The 17,156-nt window shown below is 47.3% G+C and overlaps 1 protein-coding gene across 7 annotated transcripts in view; it reads right to left on the reverse strand.

The window, feature by feature from the left end:
* The window catches only part of Kcnma1 (potassium calcium-activated channel subfamily M alpha 1), a 756,236-nt gene that overhangs the window by 480,399 nt on the left and 258,681 nt on the right, over nucleotides 1-17,156 (reverse strand). The window lies entirely within an intron of this gene.

The following is a 17,156-nucleotide window of genomic DNA, read 5'->3' on the forward strand; positions in this document are numbered from 1 at the left end:
GGGCAAGTCATGACCCTTCTTCAACAGATTTATCACTGACATGTTTTTGTACTGGGGACTGAACCCAGACCCATCACACTGACCTACATTGCCAGCTCATTTTTTCAAATGTTGAGACAACATCTCACTAGATCGTTACATTGCCTAGGCCAGACTTGAGTTTAAAATCTTTCTGCCTCAGCCTTGCAATTTGCTGGAGTCACAGGTATGATTCACTGCAGCCAGCAATCAGCCACCTTTGAGACCTATTCTTAGCATCTTTCCTGTGTCTTTTCCTGGCCTGACACACACACACACACACACACACACACACACACTCCTCAGCACCATGTGAAATGTAGTATGACCAGAGACAAGTCATCCTCTGAAGCCCATAGCTCCAACCGGAGGGCAACGCCTTGGTCCGAACACCAGCTTACCTTGGCACTCCTCCTTCTTATGTCTGAAGGCCCCACAGCACCCCATCACCCCTTGAGTTATCAGTTATCAGGAGCTGCTAAGAGTTATACCCACTTCAGGGTCCAGGAAGACTGCAGTGCTGCCATCTTGCCTGGCACCATGAGAACGATGCATGCCAAGCTCTTCCCAGTGCTTTTCACAGGCTAACACACAGAAATCCTTTCAGCTGCTCCAACGAATCTTCTTTTTTTTTTTTAAATGTATGTGGTTGTTTCAGGGTCTCACTACACAGCTTAGACTCACAGTGATCCTCCCCAGGGCTGGCATTACAGGCGTGCACCACCACGCCTAGTCTCTGCAGATGGCATAGCATGTGATACCAGGGATCCGACCTGGTCCCTGTGCTTGCCTAATCAGGTGCTTAGTTGGCTGAACTATCCCGCCAACCCTTTGTACTCACTCTATACCAGGCAATTTACCAGGCTTTGTACATATTTGGTCATTGAATCTCACACCAATCCTGAGAGGTAACTACAGCTACTAACATCATTTTGCAGGTGACCTCCAACCTTGCAGGGTGAGTGCATACCTCAGCCAATCCCTACAAGCTCCAGGGGCAGCCCTGGTTACCAAGGATCAGTTCAAATTCACCCCAGACTCAGACCTAAAGTGGTCAGCCTAAGAAGGCTTTCTCCTTAGAAAAACAAGAAAACACAAAAGGTGCTATTAGCAAAAGACAGGTCTGCTTGCAAACTACTGAGGTGAAGTGAGGTAAATTCATTTCCTTTCTGTCAAGGAGAAACTCAACAAGGCTATAATCAGAAGCTAATGTGTGTGGCTGCGATTGGGCCCATCCCAAGGTGACACACAAATGAACAAGTGCTCCATGCCTGGAGGAGTATAGCAAAGCCCCATCTCTGGGCAGTGTTACTCATCTGGCCAGTGTGCCCTGGTTTTTAAATAAAATTATGGAAATATTGCTGAAGGGCTCATAAGGACAGAGGCTTAAGGGATCAGGGGCTCAGCAGGCCTTAGACAGCTTCAATCTTGAAGGGGGCCCTTCTGTCCCCTACCCTGTACATCCCCAGGGCTTAAGAACTGGTGTAGCCTTGCCTTTCTGGGCCTTGGTGAGCCCAGTTACTGAAGGCCCAGGTACTAGAGGTGCAAAGGCAGACGGTCCCTCTGCTTCTCAATGAGTAGTAACAAGGGCAACCCCTCCTTGGCCTTCCCTGTGAAGGAAAAACACATTTGTGAGGGTTTCATACATATTGACTCCTGTAATCTGCTCATGCCATATGTACTGTTCTCATCTTACACATAAGGACACTGAGGCACGGAGATTAACTTATCCAAAGTCACACAGGTACTACGCTGTTCTGGAGCTGGAAATGTCTGGCTCTAAAATTCATCATCCTCATCACAGCAGGGGGAAGGCTCCATGGTGATTAGAATTCATTGGTTCACTCGCCACCATTTTTAGCAGGTACCTTCTTTTGCCAGGTGCTGTTCTAGCCTCTGAGGACACAGTGGAGCATAAAGCCATGAGGAGACACAAATTATACGTGAATGTAAAAGTAAGACAACTTTGGAGAATGGCAAACACATTCAAGAAAACAAAGCCGGAAGTCAAAGTGAAAAGGGCAGGAAGTTATTTTCAGAAATAGGAAAAGTTCTTTTTATACATCAGAAAGAAAAGTTTTAGAAGCAGGTCTAACCAGGACTGGATAATACATATATTATGGTTTCAGTTGCTGACAAAGTTAGAGACCCATCAAAATAGAGAACAGCTCCACTCCATCAGCCACTCCCGGGTCCAGTAAGCGGAAGTTCCGCCATCTTGTCCAGCACCTGTGTCCTCAGTGCTGAAGCACCCCTAGTGAGATCTTTGCTGCAATCCAGCAGTGACATACAGTTTCCATGTCCTGCCAACTAATAGGAACAGGAGCACACAGGAGCCCCCGGGCTGCTCCGTGAGCCTTACTGCCTTGGCCTGAAGGAGACACGTATAGAGATAGCAGAGACGCACAAAGCTTGCACCCTACAAGGGGGAAGCCAGCCAGGCATCCACAGTCAGGGAGTTAATAGGCTTTTCCAAATAAATGGGCCTTAATTTCAATTCAACCGAAGGTGATAGGATCAGGTGAAAGGAATGAGGAGAACAGGAGAATGAATGCATCTATCAAGGGTGTTTGGTACTGAAAAGCATAAAAAGACAGATTCATTTGTGACCCCCTAATGATGCATTCTCAGGAGAAACAATTATCTAGAAGCTTATTTTGTCCCAGAATCAATCTTATCTAAAACATATTTATTTTGGGTTGCTCACCCTGTGTGCCTCTCTTGGAAACTCAGGGAGTTCCATTGTGTTCTCTCTTTCTCCCTCCCTTCTCTCCCTTCTCTTAATTCTGAATGCATGATTCTATTGTGGTTTTCAACAGAATGACCTTTCGGAGCCCAGCTGGTTGTCTCTGTCCCCTTGCCTTCCGTTGGTATTGCTGGCTCTTGGGTTAGTTACTTTTATAGCCAGAACTATGCCAGACCAATTAGTAGACTGATTTACTAACCACACACCCTCAGTCCCAGGATCACAGGATTCAGTCAATGATGCAAAAGCCCTAGGACCAAATGAGGCTTTGGGGGAACATGACAAACCATAACAGTTCTTATCTATGTCATTCCTGCCACCTTCTTTCATTACCGATGAGCACTTATCACTACCATATAATATGAACTGATTTATCTGCCTTTCTGTAACCTGACTCTTCCCAGTGGCTAAATTCCCAACACCAAACAACACCCAACCAACTATGGACACAGAAACACACACAAAATGATACTAAGAGCAAATACACATGCTCAGTCTCTTTCAGTCCTCATAACAACCTCGTTTTATTACACTGGCTGATTCTCATTTTACAATCCAGGAAACTGCCACACAGAACAACTTAGTTACTCTGTCAATGTTGCAAAAATAAGAAAGAAAACACCCGTGATTTAAAAAGAGACAGTCTGGTTCCAAAACCATTTTGGTGTTTGTTGGTTGAATGAGTGAATTGTGAATGCTGGGCTGCCTTGGTTGCCTGCCTTGCTTCCCAGGGTTTTTTGTCTTCACCTGCTCCTCAGCCTCTGATGCCAGGCACAGCCCTAAAGTCTTCACACAGATGTGGACCCTCACATCTGCCCGGCAGCCTATGGAACATGTCACACACCCAGCATTGAGAAACACACCTCACCATCCAGCCTTGCCTCCACCAAAATGTGCTTCCTGAGCTAAGATTGTGGACTTAGTACCTAAGTGCCTGCCTGGCAAATGCAAGGACCTGGGTTTGAGTCCAGGTGCCACATGCCCGTGCCAGCCCTGGAAACCAGGGCAAGCGACGCCAGCCATTGAAACCAGGTGTGGTGGCACTGGCCTGTAATCCCAGCACTGGGGAGGTTGAGACAGGAGGATCTCTACAAGTCTTAGCTGCATAGTGAGACCCTGTACCAGATAGATAAATAAATAAAGATGAATCACAAACTCATAAAGCAGGCTTTCTCACCCAGAGGATCTAGAAGACCTTGTTCTTCCGGAAATTGGATCACAAACAAAGGAAGTGATAGGATAGTGATAAGATGCTTATGTCCCAAGGGACAAAGGCAGAATAAAAATCCTGAAGTACCAACTTATAGATGCGAGGATCAGAAAATGGGGAGGGAAGGAAGGAAGGAAGGAAGGAAGAAAGGAAGGAAGGAAGGAAGGAAGGAAGGAAGGAAGGAAGGAAGGAAGGAAGGAAGGAAGGGTTTTCCCTACTCAACCGGTGGGGAGGAAAATAGTCACAGCTGGTATTTATGGACCAGTCATCATTAACAAAGTTCTTAGACTCCCAAACTAATGCCCCCTTCTCTGCGCCAGGCTACTACCTGGTTCAGCATCTGGGACACGATTGTGTGTTCCCATGTGAGCCCACTGACGACAGCTGTGCCCATGCCTAGAACAGTGCCTGGCGTCCTCAGCAGTGCTCAACAACTTCTGGCGATACAAATGCACGGTGGTATAACCCTACCTACCTACCTTGGCTCCGCCTTCAACCCTCCCCCACTTCCAGGGGCACGGGCTCCACACCCATAGGCCACCTAAATCTTGGACCCACCCACAGGCCAAGTGACCTTGGATGCATTCCTATCCCCTACAGGGACACTTCCCAGGGCCCTGAGCCCTGAGCCCTGAGCGCTGAGTAACAGAGAGATACTGGGGGAAAGGCTTTTGCCCAACAGTGAAGCCTGACATAACCTCATGAGGAACCCTGAAATGAAGAGCGCAGCAGCAGCCATGCTCACTGAGCTGGGAGGCTTCACAGATTCGGGCCAGTACCACGCGATGCTCCACTGAGCAGTTAAAAACCCAATCATGCAAACCAGCCTGCTTTCATGACTGGAAAACATAAACATTCCAACTGCGCATCACATCCAGATCAATGCCCTTTAATAGCTCCCCTTAGCTCTTACCCTTGGACCTGAAAGTCAAGCCACGAGGGAAAGCATGTTAATAATCTTGAATTCTCCTTTTTCTTCCCCTGCCTCTGCTCAAGTGTCTCACCGCTGATGCCTCGGGTCATTTGTTTCCCTTCCTGTCCCTCTGAAGGAAGGGCATCTGCAGTTTTGGAGTTGTTCACTAGAGTTAACATGGAGAATGAAGATTAGAAATACATTCAGATGCGCTCCTGTAGCAACCTGTAAGGCCGTGGGTTTGTCAGCTACAGGACTGGCTGGGTGCCACTCTCACGGAAATGTGTCTGTTCAGTCACCTGGACTGTGATAGGAAAGACTCACTGGGGACACGGGGTCCTATGTGGGAGCTGACCTTGGCTGCCCAAGCACACACAGAGGGACCAGCCACCGTCTGTGACATACTAGACAGACCCAACTGCACAGTGGTATAACCCTCCCGGCAAAACTGCACTCAATTTCTGCTGTATTCTCTTGGAATCAAAAACAATGCCTGGAAACCCAACGACAAATTCCTGACATGAATGAATTCTGCATGTATCTACCATGTGGCTCTGAAGAAAAAGATGGCAGACTATGTTTGCACAGACTCAGGTTGCCAGGGATACAATCTCTGTGGCTCTTTCTCTCTGTGCCTTTATGATCTATGCCGAGTCACTTAATTCCACAGAGCTCCTGTTTCTCCAAGGAAACAATGAAGAATACCCAGCTCCTGGCAGCGGGACGCAGGGTACACGAGATCGTGGCTGGAGAGCACCCTGGTGGGAAGCCCGCCGCGCTCCCTGCCACTGTAGATGAAGACTCCTGGAATAATCGACGTAGGGCGAGTCTTGCACTTGAACGTGCATGTCTGATAGCCTTAAGCCTCCGTGTGCTCGTGAGAAGTACATGCTGCTATCGGTGTCTTACAAACGGAAGAAAAGAGACCAAAGAAGTGAAGTGACCGGCACAAAGGTTAGCGAGGAGTGGAATCAGGGTTTCACTGGAGCTCTCCCTTTACTATCCAAGGAGATCGCTGTGCAAGGTGCCTTCTACCGGGGCTAAGACGAGACTCATGTCTTGGTCCCCGACGGCAGCTGTGTCATGGGTAGCTCCACGGAGATGCCTGGGGATAGTGGGCCTGGAGCCACAAGCCATGGGCTGTGTGACTCAAGTGGACCGCTTTATTACCCAGGCAAGTTTCACCTTCCTGCTCTGCAAATCAGGGACAATTGCACCTTCCTCTTAGGAACTACTGTGAGGACGAAACACTGCGGCTTTGTGATCTTTCATCTGAGGCAGGACTCTTCTGCCGTCCTGTACTCTTGACAAGAAGGAAATAGAACAATAACATTTAGCATGTTGTTGAAAGCTTTCAGCAGATAATAACTGATAGCACTAACGCTCCTAATAGGCAGCACACACATACAGCTAAGGAGCATGCCCAGCTTTCCAGGCACTAGAAACCTCTGAGATAAACAATGAGTTCGTCCTTAACTCTGGGTCTTCAGCTGAAATAGAAACTATCGAGAAGCCTTTCCCCACGCTTGGAGGGTCACCAGTAACCCCAGAAATAGGATTTGAGAAGGAGAGCATCTGTGAGCCCTTTTAGATAGGAGAAGCTCCCATCCATGCTCAGAGCACTAAATGCTAAATGCAAGATAAAAAGAAGAGAGAAAAGTGAACAGCCAGGTGTGCCTTCCCTGTGTCCTTGGTCTAGATCACTAGAAATATATCTGACTACAGAGTTCAACAGCCACAAGCCACATGCTAAATGGATGCCTACAAGGGCTGCTGTAAGAGGAGGGACCCACGAAAGGAGGCCAACCTAGAACAGTCTGGGGAGAACCTGCTGGGGACTGACAGCCCTCTGATCACAGGTAAGCCATCCTCTTGGGCTGATGGGACCCATCCTGTGGGGGAAAGGGAAGTTTTTATTTTTCCACTCTTATTGCCAACAGAAATATACTTCCCTAATTCCCTTAGCTGATAAGTACACAGAAGAGTAGCTTGAATATTGCAACTGGGACTAGACGTAAGAGGGCCATGTTCCCCAGCTGCTGAATTTCCTAATGACCCCTAGAAATTGCCACAATTACACAAAAGTAAGTGCTTCCGTTCCTAGGATAGGCTGCCGCTGCTCTTTAGAGCTTGTCTATGCGCTGCTGGCCATGCAAAGCAAGTGCTGGATTCCACACAAAAGCAACATCCCTTTCTCTCTTGTTTTCTCTCTGAGAAAATCAAGTCTGGCACTAAATTCCTTGGAGCTAATTCGGAAACCAGACCAGCTTTTCAAAAGATTATTAAGATTGCAAACTCTTTTAAGAAGGAGTTGCTTCGCTCTGTCATCACTTCAATGCCCTCTCTGAAATTCTGCTTGCTATGGTCTGAATGCTTGTGGTTCCCCTTCCTTCATTCATATGTTGAAATACCATCCCCAGTGTGCTTCCATCAGGAAGTGAGGCCTCTGCAGTGACTGGTTCACAAGCATAATCCCAGCATCTCCCTGGGGGGGGGATGTATCGTGTCCCCTTTTCTTTCTAAGGACACAGCAAGGTGTCATGTAGGACACAGAAAGTGAACCCCACCAGACATGGAACTTGCCAGCACTTTAATCTTGAACTTTCAGCCTCTAGATTGTGAAAACAAATTTCAGTTGTTCATGATGTCGCAGTTCAGCCCACCCTCTCACCAACTGGGTCAAAGGACACTCTCCCCATCTCTGTAGGGGACATGGGAACTCTGGACCTGGGCACGTCACTCCAACCAGCCTGGTGAGTCATTGGAGAGGAGCAAGGTTAGAAAAGGGACTCCAGCTTCCTAAGAAAACAATCAGTGACTCTCACACACAGAGTCGATTTGAAAGCCATTAGCCAAGGTGAGTCAGAGGCCGTCACTGGTACCCTTGGTTTCAGGGATGGCCTCTTGCGCAGTATGGGGGTAGTTGTTTCTTAAATAAAAAGCAAGCCATTCCAACTGCCAGGGCCTAAGATCCACATGTATTTAAGAAAAGTTGCTGTTGTCCAGCTTTGTTTAGGAACTTTAATCTTCCCAAGAGTCTTACATAAATGATGCACATGGCCACTCTGCAGACACAAATACCGAGGGTACCGGACCCATGACACGAAGTCTAGAGCAAACGAGTTTGCAGAGAGCACAGGTACAGTCTTCTTCGGCAGCAAAGTGTGTCTGTTGACGGTAGTCCCCACCAGGGCAGGAGAGGCTGAGTGAGCAGGCCCTCACAAATCAGTCCAACTGTGGACTGATTCCGAGGTTTCTGGGGGCTTGCTGATGGCTACAAAGCGCGAAAGGCTGGAGGGGTCTGGAGGCCCTCTGAGCCATACCCTAAGTAGCGCACGGAGCACTTTCTGGGCAGGGCACACAGACAGAGCGGGACTAGGGAATTCTAATTCTGCCTAGGAAGCCTTGGCAAAATGAAAGGTCAAGTTTGTTGAGAAATATGCTCGGGTCCTTCCAGTCCTTACCCATCAGGGACCTCAGATGAGTCCGATCCCCTACATCCTGCCATCACAGATGGCCACACCAGACATGGCACTGGAGGGGACGCTCTCTCCTCTCCGGTGGCCTCCCTTCCTCAGCGTGCAGCCCCCACTCACTGCCATGACCTCACAGCTGCACCTGGTGAATGGATGATGCTCTGGACCAGGCTTGCTCACTGGTGACTCAGAGGCTGACTCAGCCACCGGAGCAGAGCTGTGGGGGAGGGAGCCGTGGCGCAGGAGGAGGCTGGGCTCCTCCAGCCACACTGTTTGCTATGCTACATGTTGGGGGCCATCCAAGATGTCATTGAAACAAAGACTTTGAAGATCAAAGTAAGGAGTTTGAAAACTACTGACACAAGGCTTCTGGGAGACTGGATCCAAAAGACTGCGAAACTATAAGAAGCTACTCCATTCATTTCTGAGATATGTTGAGAGTACTGTAAGTTTTTAAAGAGCTTTTTCAAGAACAGTAATGGAGAAACGCTTACAACACCCGCTAACTCTGAAAGCAGTAAGGGTCAAAGGGCACCAAAAGATGACCCCTGACATGGGCTGAAATTGCCAGGATGCTACAATGAACTCAACACCACTAGGATGTTGGGGAAGATTCTCTTCTTGTTTTAAGAAGCTGGCCTCTGGGAAACTCAGCAAGCCTTCCCTGCCAGACTCCGGCCACTGGAGGCTCCGAGTGCCACCCGGTGCTCCTGCCACACTGATCTCAGCTCTCGGGGAGTGCTGCTTCATGCACTTTGTCCACCCAGGCAGCCAGCGCCATCCTCTGTCTTTCCCTCCTCCCAAGGATGGAATAACCCAGAGCTCTCATCTGAGTGTCTGCACTGAGCTCTGCAAGCTGACTTGATGAGTCACTCTCTGAACTGAGTCTGGAGAGACCCCAAGAAATCCATAGGCTTGCTGCAATATTCATGCGGGGATAGTCATCTCTTCTGATCTGTAATCTCTGAGTAATCTACTGGTATTTCATAATGTGACAGCAACACACAGCAGCTGAGCAGGAACCAGAGCAAGTCTGTTCTTCCAGCCATTTCAAGTGTACACTTTTCAAAGATGAATTACTTGAGGGAGGGGGATCCAAAGTAGATTAGCCCAACGTAAGATCCACAGTCAGACACCTTCACATCCAAATAGGACAGGAACACTTGAACGTGTTTGACCTCTGCTAATTTGGTAGGGCATGTGCTGAATAGTACTCTGGAGCTCTCATACAAAGGTCTTCTACAGTGACTCTGGGCGCACACACACCAGTTACTAATGGGTAGGAAAATACGTAGTGTGTTGTCCAAGCACAGAGTTCAAGTTCAGTAACCAAATATGCACTGACATGAATCCGTAAGATGGGAGGATCCTATCTTCAATGAATGCTAGTGCTTGATAAGGAAGCAAGAGTCTCTCTTTTCTTCTGGAATATGGGTCTTTTGGAAATAGCAGGGGAAACACAAGCAGAGAGCTAGGAAAGAAAACTTCTTAGTCGTTGGTTTGTGATACTGCATGCCAGCCGCCCCACTCCTTTCCTTCACGCTAGGGGTAGATGGAAAGGTTCTCTATCTCTGCTTTCCAAAATGGTAGCCATTAACCGCACATGGCTATCGAGTACTTGAAATGTGGCCAGTGCAACAGAGCTGCGAACTTAAAATTTCATTTAAAGAATAACATGTGGCTAGTGGTGATCACATAGTAAACAGTGAACAAAATCAGGGCTGGGAGATAGCTTGGCAGTCTAAGCACCCGTCTGACAATGCAAGGACCTGAGTTTGATTCCCAGTACTGCATGTCATGCAACCCCAGAACCGCAAGCATGCTGCGCCAGTCCCTGAAACAGGCGTGGTGGGGCACATCTGTAATCCCAGCACTGGGACAGGAGGACCATTACAAGTCTGAACTGTGTAGCAAGATAAGGTGTGAGTGTGTGTGTGTGTGTGTGTGTGTGCGTGCGTGCATGTGCTTGTATGTGCACATGTGTGTGTGCTCACAAAACAAATATTGCTCTTGCTGGGTGAATAGTCTTCTGTGGACAAAGCCTCATATACATGGAGTAACTAGAAATTCTAGGCTTCTTACTGCTTTATGGTCTTAGCAAAAGAAATTTCTTTGTTCCCAGTCTGGACATTGTTGTTGAGCACCATTTGTTAGAAGAACACATGAAGACAGAAAAACAGCAAAAGGTACAGACATATCAGGGGCAGAATACGGACGCAACCTTGTAAGCTGGCTAGGAATTCAGGAAACTGCAGCTCCCCCAACTAATGTGGAAAGTCAACTGCCACACAGGAAAAATCCATCTCTTCACGTCCACGGAAAACAATCCCCTGAATGCAAAATTAGAACTTAGTGAAAATTTGTAATCCAGCCTTTTGTATTTTTCATGAAGCTTAAAGGAGATTAATGGGGCAATCAGGATATTAAGGATGAGAACCACATGCATTTCAAACAAGGCTCTGACAAATGGCTGCGAAGCCTCAAGAGCAGAGGAAGAGAAGGGTGGGCCCAGCCCTGGACAAAAGCTCTCCTTACTGTGGCTTTGTGCCTGGTCCTGACCATGAAAATCCATCCATAAGACCTAGGAAGACTTGCAATCCTTCCCCGAGATTCCTGGACAAGAGGAGAGCTCGTCATAAAGAGTTGCAGGGGCAAGAGAGGCAGTACTGGTGACCAACACTCCAGAAACTACAGATCAATGCAGACAGATCTCATTATTATTAAGCAGTTCAATCTACAAAGTTATGATTAATAATAGCTATATATCTATTGTCTGATATACACCAGAAAATATATAACACAATGCATGTCTCTAAGCTCATGATAAACCTACAAAATGTGTATGTACATGTACATATGTGTGTGAAGTCTGCATATATAATTATTAATGTCAATAATAGTTGATGTTATAATTATACATGACTTGTAAATTATTTAAATGAGGATCAACTCCTCTAATCCTCACAGTAACCCTCTGTAAGACGTGAACGTAACTTGCATCCAAACTTTACGAATGAGCAAGTGAGGCCAAAAGTAACGCCCTCCCATGTAAATGAGAAGCCAGAGGACACGAGGAAACACCAGAGAACAGTCCTCTGAATCAAAGACCAAACTCAGACCTAAGCATTATGTATGGAAAAGCCAGGGCATGAATGCACGCCAGCTCAGGAAGGCTAGGGCTGGAATGGAGACCCAGGCAGCAGGGTTCCCATGTGTACTGTTCCTCACGTGGTTATGCAGCATCCCCCAGCCACTCTGCTCTTCCTAGAGCCAGCCTGCCTCCATTATGACCCACTAATACACCACCACTAGCTCATGGCCTCAGGATATTTCTTCCTTTCATCTGCGTGAGGCATCTTACAAAGCCCCTTTCTGCTGTTCCACCAGTGAAAATGCATGTCGCTACTTTAGCAGGAAGCAGAGAATCTAGCGCCTCTGGAGGCTGGAAAGAGCTTTCACAACTGCTGCATTAAATTTGCTGCCCTCATTAAATCCAGCTCTTCTGAAAGGGACTTAAGATACTAGTTGCCATACAATTCTAGATCTTTCTGTATGATTCTTATGCTAGCATGCCCAGAGCACCCTCTCTGTCCACAAATTCATGCTATGTTGACAAAGAGTGGTTATCTCAGGACAAAGCAAGTTTCTCCTGGAGACAACCTAGGAAGATATTACAAAGAGAAAGAAAGAAGGCAAGAGCTAGATTATCTCAGGCAAAGCCTAGAGCCTGAGGGTTCTGTGAGGTTCCACAGATCAAACATTAGTGGCTCTATACCAAAAGTACATTAGTAACTCTCCTGTTGCTGAGGCCATGCCCAGCACACACAACTCAAAGGCAAAGAGCTCCAAAGGGGCTCATGATTTGAGAGGGTTCAGTCCTTGATCAAACAGCTGCGAGGCAGAAACACCATGGTAAAGGGTGTGGCAGGCAAAGACCCTCAACTCCTGGCAGCTGGGCAGCACAGCAGGGGGACAGCATCCGAGAGGAAGAGGCCAGGGGCCAGATATGGACCCCAAAATCATGCCTCCATGACCTATCCAGACACACTAAAAAGTGTTCTTTATTAATCCTCTGGGCAGCTTCCCATTTAATTAAGCTGACAACTAAACTTAAAGGTCACAGAAACCCCACTTCCCTCAAAGGAGAGAATATACAAAAGGGGTGCTACTCATGCCTCACCATCCACGGAGGCCCTTGCAGCATCCACCATCCACTTCTTCCTGCCACTAGCCCCCCACAGTTCCACTTGGGGATCCACAAGTTTCCAAGGAACTGACTCCACCACTGTTCCCGGTCCTGTGACAATAATGATTGGCTCAGGCATGGTCCTGTGACCCAAAAAACCAGTCCCACCAGAGTAACTGCCAGATCTTTGGCTGGCGCTGACGCATCATCTCCTTCATGTTACCCATCATCAGGGAAGAATGTAACACCAAGAGCTCTGTGGGCCCTCTTTGGGCCCTACAGGAGCCACCCTGTGATGAAACTACAGCATAAGACAGAAGAGAAAAAGGGAATGGAACCAGGTCCTTGGTGACTCTGTTGAATCAAAGGATCAAACTTCACCTTATGTTAGCCCTGATTCTGTGCTTTTCAATTACATAAAACCATCTTTTTTTATTACTTATACTAGTTTGCATTAAGGTTTCTTCTTAAAGCACCTAAATGAATACCAATACACCTCTCTTCCGTCGTCCATCTGTGAAGTGAAAAGGCAGAGCCAAGGGTGGCATCCCGATCCCCGAACCCAGTGCTTCCATCCCATACAAAGGTCGTGCACTACTCAGTTGAGGAACAGACTGAGCACACCACATCCACATGGGAAACTCCTGCTTGTTCATCAAGACCCAGCTCAAACGTTCCTGTCTATTTTGTAGACTGCACACAGGCAGGAATAATCACTGCCTTCTGTGTTATTCCCCTAGAAACATCTTACTCATACTTTTGTGCAAATATAAACACAGAGCAGTTACAGATAGCTCAAGAAGACAGAATGTGTCTCATCCATCCCAAGCGCATCGCGTCCAGCACAGCCTTGGCTGCTGCATGTGGAATGGACATTGACAGTCAGAGGCCACCTTGACCCTGCTTTCTCTCCTGCCAACTGGAGAAAATTATATATATATATATATATATATATGTGTGTGTGTGTGTGTGTGTGTGTGTGTGTGTGTTTTTACTTATTAAGACATAATATCCCTGAAAATTAACTGCTTACCATGTAGCAACCATTCAATAATATACACTAGAGAAATTTCGTAAAAGTTTAATCAATAGTGAAACTGATCACTTTTAAAAATCTTTAGGACTGGAGAGATAGCTTGGCGGTCTAACTGCTTGCCTGGCAAGCTCAAGGACACAGGTTCGAACCACATGTCACGTTGGCCCCAGAACCCTGGGCACGCAGAGCCAACCACCAAAACCGGGCGTGGTGGTGCACACCTTTAATCCCAGGGCAGGAGAGGCTGAAAACAAGAGGATCACTATGAGTCTGAGCTGTGTAGTGAGACCCTGTACCAAATACATAAAAGATAAATAAATAAATAAATAAATAAATAAATAAATAACCTCACTCCAATATCTAGGGATAAAAAGTCAGGAGGATCCTGCCAGTAACTGAAATACTGTACAGGACACCAAGCAGGAAGACAACACTGAGAAGGATCAGTTGGCAAGCATGGGTCAGCCCAGGGTCAGCCTCTCTGATCCACCTGCTCAAAGCACAGCATGGTGGATAGCTTACCTTTCATGGCCACGTGTGCACTGCCATTCTGGAAGCAAAGCTTGACCTTGTGCCTGGTTTTCTATCCCTATGGTTCAAGAAGGGGTCCACCCTCACCATCCAGCTTCACCAGTGGATGGCCTCCCAGTCTCACTGGCCCACCAGCCTACCAGACCTGTCTCACCCACTGCAGTGGCTGGTTCACAAATCTGTACATCCACTAACTTCTCTGGTAGGAATCAGCTCTGAGACTTTTGCTGCAATCAGCATATGGAAAAGAGAAGCTGCCCTTCCACTCAGGATTCCACCAAGAATAAGAAATAAATACAGCATGCATGCGTGCACTGGATTCCACAGGGGAAGCCCACATGGAGGAAGCCTGCCCAAGCATAAAACCAGAAGGAAGGAAGTGGAGGTGGGAGGGAGGAGGGGAACTGAGGTGAAACAGTGGCAATACTGGATGTGAGGACAGCCTTCAAGCTACCCACGTGGAAAGCCAACCTGTGCTCAGTGTACACAGCCTCTGCCCAACCTTCCAGAGCCCGCACCACTCCCTCCCTGCCAGGAGAACATGCCCTATGTCTTTAAATCCTTTTGTAAGGCTCAGCATTCCTTCTGGCTTTGAATCCCACCCTCACTCCCTTGCTGCCTTAGGTATGTAATCAAATTTGCAATGTTCTTTTTATTGTCACTTTATTTCATAGACAAAAATTATCGAATCTTCAAGGGGAAAAGAATACATTTAAAACATTCCTACATGGATCACTCAAGATATCATATGCCGCCCCCTTTTCCCTTAGGTGACTGGAACCATAGTTCTCTCATTCACGTGTAAGAACTCCCAGGCAGTGCTGTGTGCTCACTCGGGGACACGTTCCATCAGTCATCAGAGCCTGGCTTGGCACCCTGGATGCCATGGACTTTAGGACAGAGCTCTTATAGCATCCTCGGGGAGAGGATGATGCAGCCAAGACAAAAGGTAGGAGGGACCTGCGTGGCTCTGCTTAGATAGAGCCTAGTGAAAAAGAAAGATGATGGATTTAGCCTTGATGTCAAAATCCAGCCTTGTGCATTAACTCAGCACTTGTATCTTCCTCTATTTCCCCAGTCCCTCACTAGCTGAATAAAGAGACATTTCCTAAGCAAACATCTTCATTGTTTATCTAGCAGAGCTTTCTGTTTTATTGGAATATGTGATTTATTTTAAAAATCAGCTTTCCCATGAGATGCAGTAATTTAAATTAAGGGGAAAACACAGCTTTCTTGAGCTTCAGTTTCCTGTATGCAAATTGAGGCTTTATAGATTCCAGAAACTTTCAGTTTTATAAAGCAGGCTCTCGTTTTCACTGCTGGATTCAGATTCTCTTCATGACATAAAACAACATGAGGAGGATGACTCACAAATACAATCCGGGGAAATGCAGAAAAAACAACCTGGAAATGCAAATATCAGCTTTGGAAAGAAAAGAGTAGCAGGAAAAAAAAACATAGCAAGAGGTGGTAGAGTGGACTGGGGGCTTCACAAACACCAAGTTACAAAATCAGCCTAGAATCAGAAGGACCTGCACAAGATCTGATTTAGGATCTAAAGAAGTGGTTCAGTTCCTGAAGCACTTTTCTTTCTTTTTTTGAATGTATTTGGTGCAGGGTCTCACTACACAGCCTAGACTCATAGTGATCCTCCTGTTTTCAGCCTGCCCAGCACTGGGATTACAGGCGTGCACCACTACATTCAGTCTTGGTGGCCAGCTCAGCACGCCTGGGGCCATTCCCAACAGCTCTTGAACAACATGGTCAGGTAGTCACAGAAACGACCCCACTCCTGGAACCAAATTTTGTTTTGGTTACTTTTTACACATTGTTGGGATGAAATATCTGACACTTAAAAATTAAGGAAGGAAAGGTTTATTTAGCTCATGGCTTGTGAGGGTTTTAGTCCATATTTGGCTGGCTCTCACACAGAGTGGCGATGGCAGAGAGCAGCAGTTTATGGCAGCAGAATACAGCAAAGAGTAAAGGGAAGGGCAGCAGCTACAGCCTCTAGCCAGCCTCTCTCCCCTCCTTATATTATAAACAAGCTACCCTGGTGCTGGAGCTGTAGAATTCACACAATGTCCATGCCTTCCTCTTGCACAGAATGAAATGTTTATAAACTAAGAATCCTGGCTCTCTGCTGAGTCATTTAAACTTTTAAACTTCTCAGGTTGACCCAATGTATCAACCAGTATAGTGGGCCAAAGAAGAAATGTTACATTCTCATTTACAAGGAAGCAATACCCTGCCTTCAACCCAACCTTATCTAGCCTAGAGAGGAGATTGGTCATCTTGCTGCCCAACATGTGCTACAGCCCTCAGCTATGCTGTGAGGCTTCCTTCAAATCTCATAAGCTCATGCCACTTTCTTCGGTCTGATGGGCAGCACAGCCATGCAAGTTCTGTGGGCTCTACCCCAGCCATGCAGGAGCACGGGGAGGTGGGAGGTGCAGAAGGTCTGCCCCCCACTGCACGGAGGAGACCACCAGGATGTGAGCATCTCAGCGGGCATGGCACTGATGACAGTGCTGCTCGGGTTGCTGCGTGTGTTCAAATTGGCGCCGGTTCTTGGAATGTGGCATCTGTTGAAACTCAGTGAGGATGACAGATGTCTCTCCACTCCAGGAACAAACAACACAGCCCTGTGGGGGTGACAGAAACAGCCGCAGCCACAGCCAGACTAGAGTGGAGAGGTGCAGCTCTCTGGGAACAGTCAGAAGAAAGTGGCATAGGAGTCCAGAATGTGCCACACACCCACTCCCCTAAAGAAAGCATGTTGTCATTAGGAAAACTTAGAAGGTGGCGCTGACTCCAGGAACAAGTGTGCATAGGCCTGCCTGGCCTCACTCATCAGAAGGTGAATTGCTCATTCAAGGCAGGCATGAGCTGTGTCCAGGAAAGGGACCCCAAATACCCACCAAATGAACTCCCAAGGGGCATCAGTTTGGGCACACAGCACTGTTGAGCCAACAAGGCTTCACCCTGTCATCATAATCCTGTGCCTCCTGATTAGATGTTCCAATCGATTTTTCATTTG

The sequence above is a fragment of the Octodon degus genome, unplaced genomic scaffold (genome assembly GCF_000260255.1).
Source record: "Octodon degus isolate 3935 unplaced genomic scaffold, OctDeg1.0 scaffold00005, whole genome shotgun sequence".
Classification (NCBI taxonomy): domain Eukaryota; kingdom Metazoa; phylum Chordata; class Mammalia; order Rodentia; family Octodontidae; genus Octodon; species Octodon degus.